Genomic DNA, 12,121 nt, shown 5'->3' on the forward strand with positions numbered 1-12,121 from the left:
CACCTGTTTGCCCCCTGAGCAGCTCCTGAGTCTCAAAGCATTACCAGCAGCAGCCACTCTCTTTTGAGAAACCAAAACCAGCAAAGGAACCCAAAGCCAGACTTTTGCCCCTGCCCGAGGGACAGGCTGGGCTGGATCTGACCACAGGCCCCATGCGAGGGGAAGGCAGGGAGGGTGGGCACTGCCAGTGACCAGGGTCTTTGTAAGGAGCAGCCTTGAAGGCAGCAGGAAAAGGCCATTCCCAGGTGCCACCAGAGCAGAAACCAGCAGCATGCCCCCAGCCTGGAGTCGCTCAGTCTGGGCCACAGTAACTTTGCACTGACAGGGAGGTGATGAGTTTTGCAGCAGAGATGGGGTAAAAGGCTGAGGGGAGGGGAGGAAAACAAGCTCATGCAATACACCGCGAGGGAGGGGGAAACGGAAGGGTACATGGCTGGAGGAGTGGACAGATGGATGAATAGAGGGAAGGTTGGAGTGGCAGGTGGAAGGCTGGAAAGGTGCATGGACTGAGGGAAAGAAGGAGAGATTCATGGAGGGAAGGGTAGATGGATGAATAGCAGGATGGTGGGATGGATGGGAGGTGGATGGGCGGATGGAGGGGTGGATGAATGGAAGAGTGGAAGGGAGAGTAGTGGCGGGACAGATACGTGTCAGGACGGGTGGGCGGCTGAGGGCATGGCTAGCTGAATGGAGGGCTGTGTGGAGGGAGGGCAGGTGCACGGGCCGATGCCGCGGGTGCGGATGGGTCGGGGCGGGCCGGGCGGGGCCGGGGCCGGGGCCGGGCGGTGCACACGTGTGGGGCGGGTCCCGCCGCAGCCCCGCCCCGGTGCCGCCGGTGCCGCCCGCCGGGAGCGGCGCGGGCTGAGCGCGGAGCGGAGCCCGGCGGGGCGCGGCGAGGATGGGCTGGGAGCGCCGGCGGCAGCCGCCCTGCAGGTGGGGGCCGGGGGGGTCTGTGCACCCGCGGTGCCGGGTAACCGGGGGGCTTCGTGTTACCGGGGTGGCCGAGTGAGCGGGAGGGTGTTTGTACACCCTGTGTCAGGGGGGGGAGCGGGCGAGCAAGGTTCCTTGTAACGGGGGTGTCCTTGTAACCGGGCTGTCCGTGCACCCGAGGAGCATCCGGTGTGCCCGGCGGGGCTGTGTAACTTTTGGGGGGCTTCTTATAAACGGGGTATCCAAGTAACAGGAGGGGGGATGAACCTGCTGTGATGGGAGGGCCCATGTAGCTGCGGGCTTCCACTTCGACCCAGCAGCGGGGTGTCCCGTCCCCAGCCCCGGGGGAAGGGGGCGCCCTGCACCATGTCCCCCCCCCGGGTCCCCGCGCAGCCTGTGGCTGTGCCCCTGTCCGGGGGGAGCCGAGGTCACCCCGGGGGGGTATGCACCCCACTGCCCAGGCTCATTTCTAGACCATACACTTGTTTTGCTCCATGCCGCCCCACAGAGCTGCTGCTGCGGGCCCAGGTGTGGGGCCCAGCCTGGTCCTCGGGGACCACCCGGCCGTGCCCGGGTCCCTGGGAAAACCCGGGGGCTCTCCAGCGCCCGGCTGGAGTTTTGGCAGCGCGTCACTGCAGCACAAGTTCCCTTGGCTGGGCTGGAGGCACCATCAGTGGCCTGTTGCTCCCGTCACCCTCGGCCGGGTCCCCACAGCCCAAGCGGGTGGAGGTGTAACCCCTGGGAGGGCTCTGCTTTGGCAACAGGATGTGGTTCGGGATGTGACAAGCCCAGCAGCATGTCATCCCTCTGGCACCAGAGCCTGAGCATGCATCAGCCCTGAGATGTCCCTGTGCTGCTCCATGCACCAGCCTGTGCTGGGAGTTGTGCCTGTGAAGGAGCATCTTCCATCAGGTGCTTCTGTGGCCTTACGGGCGTCACCAGTGATGGAGGGTGCCCGAAGCCAGCCTGGCCTCCTGCCGCGCTCACTGCTGCAGCCACCGCCCCAAAGGATGTTTAGCTGCTTTGCAGGTTGTGAGCCCTGAGGGAGGAAAAGGCTTAGGCTGATTCAAATCACTAACGAAAGTGGGAGAAAAGAGACTGCAGACCTTTGTTTTCATGTTTATGAAAACCCCAGCACCCGTTAACTTTGCTAATGGCTTGGGTTTGGTGCTGCTACTCTCAATGAGGCAAAACCATGCTCGGGCAGTTGCTGGTGCTGCTTATCACCCTGCTGATGAAGGGGCTGATGCTCAAGAGCTGCAATCTATTTCTTTTTTTTTTTTCCCATTTACGTTAATTTCCTAACTCTTGGTTTGGTGCAGAACCTGCAAACTCCGGGGACATGCAGGATGTCAATGCTTTAATTTTGTGTGTGTCAGAGGAAAACTTGGATGGAGTTGCAAATTGTTTTCAAAACATGATTGCAAAGTGTTTTGGAGCTCTGGGTGTTGCTCAGATGAGAGCTTAAACCTAGATAGATAGGAAGATAAGGAGTGAGAGCCCAGTACTGGTGGTTGTGGTGGTTACGTCCCCCTGTTACAGTCAGAGGGCTCAGGCAATGGCTGGGTGCGTCCTTTGGAGCTGGGCTTGGGGGATGCTCCACAGGTTTCTGCAGGGATGCAGCTGATGCAGAGCCTGAGCTGCTGCACCCAGGGGTCTGCCAGCTCCCGCCTTGTGGTGTTGTCCTGCGGGATTGAAATGGGGGGAGCTCAGGGTCTGCCTTTCTTGGCATGGTGTGGCCATCACTCCTCTGCTCCCTGCAGCTCTGCAGCCCAGCTGTGGTGAGAAGAAAGGGGTTGAAAAGTGTTGGAGGTGCCTGGACAGAGGGAGAAGCTGTGATGGCAGTGTGCATTGATTTGGGGTAAGGGTTGGAGCTCCTCACCGACGGCCCTGCACCTCTGGTGCAGTAGGATGGCCCAGCTGGCCAGTCCCTCCTCCCCCCTGCAGATCAGGGCACCCCAGTTTGGAGCAAAGCAAACCAAAACTGTCACATCGTGCCTTTCTCAGTGCAAAATTCACATCTTCATTTTGACATTCAGCAGAAGAAGAACTGAATCCAGACAAAAGCATTGGCAGAAAGGCACTGTGCACTGCTCCCTGCGCTGCAGCAGCCCTCGGGGCTAAGGGATGCTGCTTTTCCAGCAGCATGATGCTCCAGGCGAGGCTGTGATACTCGCTCAGAGGATGGGGACTGCTGCAGCCTCGCCATGCTGCAGCTCACCTGGGGCAGTTTCAACTTCTCTTTTCTGGATGACCGCTGAGCTGTTCCTGGCATGATGGGACTGCCCAGTTTTTGCATTGTTGTTTTGCAAATGGGGAATTGTGCAGGGGTTTGCTGGGGGGGAGCTGCTAAGGTGAGTGCCCCGAGGCTGGTTGTCAGTGACGGGAGGTTTCTCCTGCTGCGTCTGGACGCTGCTCCCATCAGTGCTTTGAGCATGGCTGGGCAGGAGGTGAGAGATGGGGAGGGGGATAAGCTCCCCATGGAAGCTGTTTCCCCTGGCTGCAAACATCGCAGAGCAGCCCAGCAGGTCTTCCCTTGCTGCGGCTCTGTGCTTGCAGCCCTGCTCAGCCAGAGAGGTGTTTTGGGCTGGAAATGTCACTCCTGGTTGCAGTGGAGGAAAATATTACCTGTGGGTGCAATCCAGGCTCCATAGATCCAGCTCACGTTCTCTCCCTCCTCTCTACAAGGCTTCCCTTCTGCTTCCCTAAGAGGCTCACTATTGCAGGAGTTCCCATCCTTACCTGTCATGGCTGGAGGTGGTGTGGGGACATTTTCGTCACTGCCAGCCCTTTCTTTGCAAGTGTCCCACCCATCCAAAGCCATTGTTGGGGGTCTCCAGGCAAACCACCCAAGGTTGTTTCCACCTTGCTCTTCATGTGTTGGGTTGGGGTTGATCATCTTCCCCAAAGCTCACCTGGTGACATGAGTGTGATACACATGAGCACACGGTGAGCATCGCCTCGTGCTGCAGCCCAGAGGGGTGGTCAGGAGCTGCTGGCACTGAGCCCTCTTCACTGGCCTCCTGGGTGGGAGCCTGGGGAGCGGCTGCAGCTCCCGAGCGCCTTTCCCAGCATGGAGACCAAAACCCAACGTTCCCGTTGTTCTTTCGTCTCTGGCCACCAATTAGCACAACATGAGAACTTGTCTCCCTGATGGCACGTCTGTGTGACTCCTCGGATGCTGTAATTGCTGGATTTTCAGCAGCCAGGGTGCGATGAAATGGTAATTGTGACTGTGTGCGCCGTGAAAGACATGGCTCTTTGGCGAAGCTTAATTAGGAAATAGGGACACTGTTGGGAATGGCTCCGTGATGCGATTTTCCTAATGAAAGCTACTGAATAGGCCGCCTTGTAATGAAGAACAGGCTCACGAGGGGCACTGCCAATTGCTCTTCTCTAGTGTTAATTTTGTATTTCCTCTCCATTGTTTCTAATACCCTCTTGGAAAAGCTTGAAGATAAAATGCTTTATTTTCTTACGCCTTGTATCCTGTTTGGCAAGCCGCGATTATAGCGTGTGCATCTGGAATACATGAGTGGCCAGGCATGAGCTCCTTCAGACTTGTTAATCTCTGATTTCAAGCTCTGCCTCTGAAAAAGAAAAAAGGCAACTTCGGCTTGCGGTGGGATGATCCATCTCTTGTCAGCGTGGTGCAACGGGAGGTGCTCGGCTCAGTTTGCAGATGCAGCTGGAGAAGAGCTGGCTCTGTTGGGTGTGATGAGCAGGGATGCTGCGGGAAGCACGGTGTGGTTGGGAGCAGTGTGGTGGGGTTTTGTGGTCCAGCCTTGGCTGTGTTTGTCTCATGTCCTCTCCTCGCACACGCGATTGCTGTATTTAACTGTGACCTGCTGCATCTGAGAGGTCACCCAGGTTCGAGAGTCCTGCTGGTAAGAGGAAGCCCCGGGGCTGCTGTGTGGTTCAGCCCTCCCACCTGCACCGCACCATTCCCGTAAGGTGGCTGGGCTCCAGCGCTGCCAGCCGGGCAGGGGAAAGCTCTGCAGGTGGGTTTAGCCAACAGATGTGAGTGTGACCCTGCTGTCGCCGAGTTAAAAGGAGAAATAGGAAAATGCTACCTGGGCGACACTGTCCTGTGGCACCGTGACAAGTGAGAGAGGCTGGATTTAGAGAAGAGATTAGATGAGGTCTTGGGCAGAAGCTCTTTCCTGTGAGGGTGCTGAGGCACCAGCACAGGGTGCCCAGAGAAGCTGTGGCTGCCCCATCCCTGGCAGTGTTCAAGGCCAGGTTGGACACAGGGGCTTGGAGCAACCTGCTCTAGTGGAAGGTGTCCCTGCCCATGGCAGGGGGTTGGAACTGGATGAGCTTTAAGGTCCCTTCTAGCCTAAACCATCCGATGATTAAGGTCTCTCGGTGCTGCAGGGGGATCATCTGCATTTGTAAGACAGATGGTGATGGGGCTTGGCTTTCCCCCAAATGCTTTGACCAAAATTGACCAAAATTCCCTCAGTGCTTGGGTTGGGGGCAGTTTGGGTGCTCCTAAAAATGCTGCTGGTTCTTATTTTTGGGGTGGGTTTAAGCAGAAGTGAGCAGAGCCTGGCATGAGCAGCTCATGTGACCAGGGTGCCTGGGAATGGAAGGGCTGGAGCATAGTCTCCCTGGTCACACTGCAGCCGGCTGCCTGATGCTGCGCCAGCCAAGCAGGAAGAGCTCAGCTTCAACTCCATCCTGTGACTGTCCTTAGCAGCTGCTGCAGTAGGGAATTCATCATATTTTTATCCTATGTTGGAGGGGTTTGTGCTCTAACATGAAGGTATTTTCAATACTGTGTTAATGCTTGTTTAGTGCCATGCTGCGTGGATGGGTGTACGGCTGCTGTGTGCACGCTTTAGGAAGGATGGTGTAGTCTTGAGCTTGCAGAAGTGTTTTTCATCCCTTCCACAAAGGCCCATTCTTTGTTGTCTCAAATTAGGATGAAACGCTTCCCCTTTCAGCTGCTTCCCCCATCGCCCTATGTCTATTTAAACCCACAGCTCAGAGGCTTCTCTGCACACAAGCTCTCATCCTTTCAGGTGGCATTTCCCTTTTCTCATTGTTTCTGGCAACCTGTGCATGTGAAACTTCACAAATGTTTCTTCATTCTCGGAGTCTTTGTGTTAATAAACCTTGCAAATCAGTACCCACACCATCTGCACCCTCCACGTGATGGAGTTCCAGCATCTCTCGGGAGCAAAGGCTTTGCAGTCTGACCAGGCAAACTCCAGCCTTGCAGACCCAGGCCAGACAAGATCCCTGTTGCTCCTCATCCCTATGCATGAATCTTGCTTATCTGAGAGGTCTTCTGCCTGAGGCTTGCCTCCCTGGATATATTAGCTGCATTGCAATCGGAGCCAAGAAGCCTAATGTCCCCTGAGGACTGCTCATTAGATACAAATTGTTCCCAGTTTGGTCTGGTCTGAGTGATGGTGGGTGCTTATCCTTTAGGGAACTCGGATGGTGTGCAGGAATGGCTACATGGGTCTAAATCCACTTTTGCTGGTACAGAGCACACCCAGAGCCTGGGGATCTCTTTTGTGGTGGGGTCTGAGCTGCCAGATCATGATGCTGGGTTCAAAAGTGATGGCAGGATAGCAAGTGTTTAACCACATCCTGCCTATTCCCTGTGGTCTCCAATTGGAACACCAGCATGAGTGTGATGCTTTAGGATGAAGGGAGTAGCCTTTGGCTCTGGAAACTGGGCACTTGCCAGTTCCTAGGAGCTTGGCTCCTAGCGAAGAGCTGAGATGAGGAACCGTCCCTGTAGGGACAAGGGCCCTGTGTGCTGTGATGCTCCTCCCCATCATGGGAGGACCCGGGGGATGGAAGGGGTTCAGGCTGCATTTGCTGCATCAGCTCTTGCCCTCCTTGCTCCTGTGATGTGTGACTGGGGGGGTTTGAGGGCTTGGTCTGCATGTGAGACACCAGCTGACTGGGGCTGTGCCAGCCTGGCTGGAGGCACCTCAGAGAAGGGTTGCTCTCAGTGCCCCTCACAGCTGCCATGGCACCTTCTAATACAGTCACCAAGCTAGGGAGAAGGGATGGAGAGTGGTGGACAGGGCCTTTACGTGAAGAAGAGGATACCTCTTGGCTTGTCTTCTCCATGGTGTTTTGGGCAGATATGGATGTAGCTCTAATGGCTGTATGAGGCCAAAGGATGGTCCAGCTCAGGGTGAGTCTAGGGGACTGGACCTCACTCGCTGTGATGGGACTGCCCTGAGCTCTCCAGTCCCAGCGACTTCCCTCTGGGCAGCTTGTCCTTCTTCACATCTGCAGGGTCTGGCACATCTGGGATGCAGCAGTGGCCTCCAGCTTGAGCTGCTTCTTCCTGGAGGTTAACACAGGGTTTTGAAAGGTTTCATGCCCTGGGCTCATCATTCCCCTCTCAAATGGCAAGTGTGGATGCTGCTGTGGGTTGTTTGGAGATGCTCAGGGGCTGCACAGCCTGGTGGGGTTGGCCACTGCTGCCTGTCCCACTGTTGGATGGATGCACACCTCTCCTTGGTCTGTCTCCTTGTTTGGAGACTTCCTTTCTTCTCATAGTGATGATGGTGATGCTGTGGTTGTACTGACTCCTCTGGTCAAAGTAGGGCTCACATCCTTCCATGAATCACGGTCCACTTGCCCTTGGCCTGAGGGTGATAGGGAACAGCCAAAACCATCCTTGCCATCATCTGTCTGCTGTGGTGCTGCAGCCAGTGGTGCTGGAAGTAAATGGAAGGCTTTGGGCAACCAAGCCAGGGACTGAAAAGGCTCCTGAGTTCCCAGCAGGGCCTCCACAATGGCAGGAAGCAACTTCTAAAGCTTCCTTTGGATACACAGGGCCTTGGGGGAAAGATTTACTTGCTTGTTTATGCTGTAAGTTAATCTATTTAGTGGGTTTGGCATTAAAGCTCACAAAAAGCCTTCTGAAATGGTCACGCTGCTTGTTTGTAGTGCTTTGTCTCTCACTCACTTTGTTTCACAGCTGGAGGAGTTAAGCAGAGACGGAGCCAATTGACATCTCCCGTGTAAACTTGTTTTTCCGAATAGGCTGAAGGAATTAGCATCAGCTCTTGCTGTCCTTCATTGCAAGGGAGCTGTGGAGGGAAAGGCAGCATGGGCAGAGGTTGGGGTCCCCTCTGGGAGGGACCCTTGGTTGTGTGTGCCCTGTGCCGCTTCGCTCAGTTGCAGGTTGCAGAATGGTCCCTGGACTTACTGGAGCTAATAGATGATTTTGCAACAGAAAAACCTCCAATAAACCAAACCCCAAATCCCCAAACCCCTGCACCCCTCCACATGAGCCAGTGCGGCAGAATAGGGAGCAACATGACGTGTTTTTTTGGGGGTAAGAAGTCTTAGGAAGAGTTTGGAGAGGCACAGGAAAGTGCTGGGTCAGAGGAACAGAGAATGGCTGATGAGAATTTTTCCTGGTATCATGGTATCATTGTTTCCCTTTGTGTTTGATGCTGTCCTAAATGTGATAATGCCACCCACGTGTAACCTGGCACAGTAAAAACGGATTTTTCCCAAGAAGAATCTCCAGAGAACCCCCATGTACACAGCAACTGCTGTAGAAAGCATGTGAGACAGCTGGGGTTGAGGTCCACGCCTAGAGGTAGTAGGTGCTGGGCTCCCTCCCAAGCTGAAGGCTTCACTGCAGCATCTTCAGCTTGGGAGGGAACCCAGCATCTTCAGCCTCACTGAAGTCTTCAGCTTGGGAGGGAGCTTAGTGCCTGCTACGTCTGGGCATGGACCTCAACCCCAGCTGTCCTGTATGCTTTTGGGGGAATGTCTCCTGCTGAGCATGGAAATACCTGGAATCTTGTCCCATTTGCCTCCTCTGAGTGGCTGTTCAACCCTTGCAACAGGGATGTTTCCTTGTGGTCTGTCCCACCAGGTTGAACAGTCACTCGAGGGAGTGCTGGGAGGAACCATTTGGTGCTGTCATGTCCCTCATTTCCCTCTTGGCGTGGGGGCATTTTGGGCTCCTGACTTTAGTTGGGGAAACACCCTAACCCCCCCCCACCTCCCAAAATGATGCATTTGCTGAGTGTTTTATGTTTTCCCCTGGTCCTCCCCTCTGACACAGCCACTTCTCTGCTGAGCTTCCACCTTCCCTGAAGAGCAGCCCTGGAGTTTCCATTACAGCCAGGCTGTGCCAAACACCAGTGCTGTCTCCAGCCTAAATCTTCTTGGGGCTTAACTTGACTGTGATGTTGAGTGAAACTTTAACCCTCACTGTTATGATAAAACTGATACAAGCTAAAATTAACTCTTGCATCATGTGGCAAGGGGTTTTTGTAATTGGTGCCAGGAACAAGTATGTTTCCTCTCTGAAAAGTGAGTAAATATAACTGCTCTTCTCTTACCCTGACAGGTATGTGCCATTTATGCTGTTTTTTGAGGAGAAAAAGAGGCATTTCTGACCCTGGCTGAGCTTTGCCACAGAGACCATTGAGCGGATGGTGTTTGGGTTGCCGGTGTCCTGGGTCATGGCTGGGGGTGGTGTTTGGGTGCCAGGGAGATGCCGAGGTGCTGCTGGCTGCGTGGCACTTTGAGGCAGTGCTGCTACTGCCAAGGAGAGCAAGAGGAGAGGGGATGGGTTTGGCTCTGCTCCTGCCCAGCCTTGGTCTGCGGTGTTGGAAGGTGAGCAAAGCGTTGATGAAGGGGAGAGAAAAAGCAGCACAGGGTAGGGCTGGAATCTCTTTTCCTTTTTTCCTTGTTTCCTTTTTTTTTTTTTTTTCCTTTTTTCCTCTTTTCCTCTTTTTCTTCTTCCTTTTTCCTCTTTTTCTTCTTCCTTTTTCCTTTTTTTCTTCTTCCTTTTTCTGGAAGTTACTGTTCAGTGTCAAGATGTACTTTACAATGGTAAAATCCAAGAAATTCCCACAGACGTCTGTAGCTGCTCATCCGCCTTGAGGAAGGAGGGTTGGAAAGGTAATGAGGACTGAGGAGTGCAGACTGGAAGGGCCATCAGGACAGGAAGGGGTGCTGAGGGTCTCTCCCTGTCCTTCGGGCAGGAACCTCTCCTTTTCATTAGATTTGAGTCTGTTGCTGCTTTTTCTGCCTTTAAGGACATGGGCACAGATGAGTCTCTTCCTCTTCACAGCAGCATCCATGCTGTGATTGAGTTTATCCTGTTTCCCACCCCAGAAGAGCAGGGCATATTTTCTCCCTGTCCTTCAATTTGAAACTTGTCCTTCAGCATCTCCAGGAATGGGATTTCTGCAGTTTCCTTCAGAAACCAAAAAGTAATAGACCTTATTCTAACAGCATCAGGGAGACACATTCCTCCCCATTTCACTTCCCAAAGCTCAACACTAGAACAGTTCAAGAGCGCTGTGTTATAGGAGCTAAAAATAATGGAGATGAAGGGTACAGCACATTTTTTTTAGCTGGAAATGGAGATGAAGGCAGCATCTTGGCAGTGGTAAGAGCATCTCTGGTTGAAAGGACCTGCAGTGAGTCACTGGGGTTGCATAGAGAGAAGTCTTTTTTTGGAGAAAGAGAACATACCATCAAAACTGCGCTGCTCGGTGATGGCTTGGTGGGACTAATATAGAGATTTGTGTTTCCCAGCATCAGAATACACCAGGGCTTTAAAGGGGGAGTGAGTGGCATTCCCCCATTGTCTGTCTGTCAAGAATGCTCTAAATCCTGTCCTGAAAAAGGTAATCATACAAAAGGACATTTTAAAACCAAGTAAAGAGGAAGTCTCAGTTTGCAGGATGGGTGTGAGGGGGGTTTGCAGACAGTTCTGCGCTGGACATTATCACCCTGGTGTGGTTTCAGTTTCCTGTAAGCATTGCTGCTAGGGTCTAACACTGGTCATGGTCTCCCCATAGCTGCCCCATTCACACTGTAACATCACAGCAAAGTCCCAGAATAGTTTGCGAGTGTCTTCAGCTCATGTGAGTCTGCAATGGGTCACAGGCTGCTGCTGATTCTTCAGGAAATGCAGAGTTAGTCTAAACTTCAGGCCTCAATGTGGAAGCCACAAACCTTCAAATGACCAGCTTGAGCTCAGGTCAGTCACAATGCAAAGCTGGTGCAAAATGTTTTAATCGCCACAAATTGCTGCTGAGTATCTGTCTCTGGGGGGTCCCTTGGCTTCATCTGCTACTGGTCTTCTCAGTGCTCAGTGTTAAGGAGGATGGGTGCTGTGTCCCTTCTGCAAATTAGGTACTTGAAAGGCTGAACCTGGCACCTACCACTGATGAGCTGCTGCTGTTCGAAAAGGGGTCTCCTTTGTTTTCATCCCACACCTTCACTTGCTGCCAGTGCTGCTGCTGAGGAAGGTAGTAGAGATGCTGCAAAACCAGCACCTACTTGTCTTTAATCCAACACTACTTGAACTTGACTGGATTGCATTTTCCAGAATGCTCTTACTACACATGGCTGAGACTCCCTTTCTGTTACTTTATCCAGCTGCAGCTATTGCTGCACAGTAACAGACTCTGGAAGGATCAGAGGAGTTTTGTTGAGCGCTAAGAGTCTCATGAGCAGCACATGGTCTCCATGAAGTTGATCCCATGGTATCCTCTGCAAATGATGGGGTCGGTGGTTCATACACATCATGCCTGATGCACATCACCTTGTTTCTGTGATCACCCTGTTCCTCTCCAATAGCTAAGATGCCTGGGGTTGCTGGCACTGCCCTCAGCCCTGCCATCTCCAAGGCTGCTGGTCCCCGTTCAGGTTTCAGCTACTTGACTTCCTTGCTAAAACTAGAACCAGTGCATTGCTCTGGACTTGTCCTGGTGTGACCAGAAGCTAAGCCTGGGCACAAGCACAGGTGCTGTGTGTCTCCTCTCAGCTCCTGCACTGTGTTTTGCAGACCTCCATATCTCCAGTCAGGCTTAGGAGGAGACTGTCTGTCCTGCTTTTTAAAGCAGAAATAAACTCCTGGAGCAGTCCACTGCAGTCTCGTCAGTAATACTGTGATGAGGAGTTAGTTACCAGGATAACATGATGGTGGTTTCAGAGTGTAAACCACTCTGTCAGAAAATCTAACTGAACTGAATGAGGCAAAAGTTCTTCCCTGTGAGGGTGCTGAGGCGCTGGCACAGGGTGCCCAGAGAAGCTGTGGCTGCCCCATCCCTGGCAGTGTTCAAGGCCAGGTTGGACACAGGGGCTTGGAGCAACCTGCTCTAGTGGAAGGTGTCCCTGCCCGTGGCAGGGGCTTGGAGCTGGATGAGCTTTAAGGTCCCTTCCAACCCAA

General features: G+C 53.5%; 1 protein-coding gene across 4 annotated transcripts in view; it reads left to right on the plus strand.

Moving 5' to 3' along the window:
* The first annotated feature begins 837 nt into the window (after positions 1-837).
* PIK3R5 (phosphoinositide-3-kinase regulatory subunit 5) overlaps positions 838-12,121 on the plus strand; it is a 61,109-nt gene continuing 49,825 nt past the window's right edge. For 3 of the 4 annotated variants that reach the window (XM_030505903.1, XM_030505904.1, XM_030505905.1), the window contains exon 1: positions 868-933. The gene's annotated coding sequence lies outside the window, so the exon portion shown is untranslated. Of the gene's footprint in view, positions 934-12,121 lie in introns of all 4 variants that reach the window. The other variant, XM_030505906.1, reaches the window with a different exon arrangement.

Source organism: Strigops habroptila, chromosome 14 (genome assembly GCF_004027225.2).
Source record: "Strigops habroptila isolate Jane chromosome 14, bStrHab1.2.pri, whole genome shotgun sequence".
Classification (NCBI taxonomy): Eukaryota; Metazoa; Chordata; class Aves; order Psittaciformes; family Psittacidae; genus Strigops; species Strigops habroptila.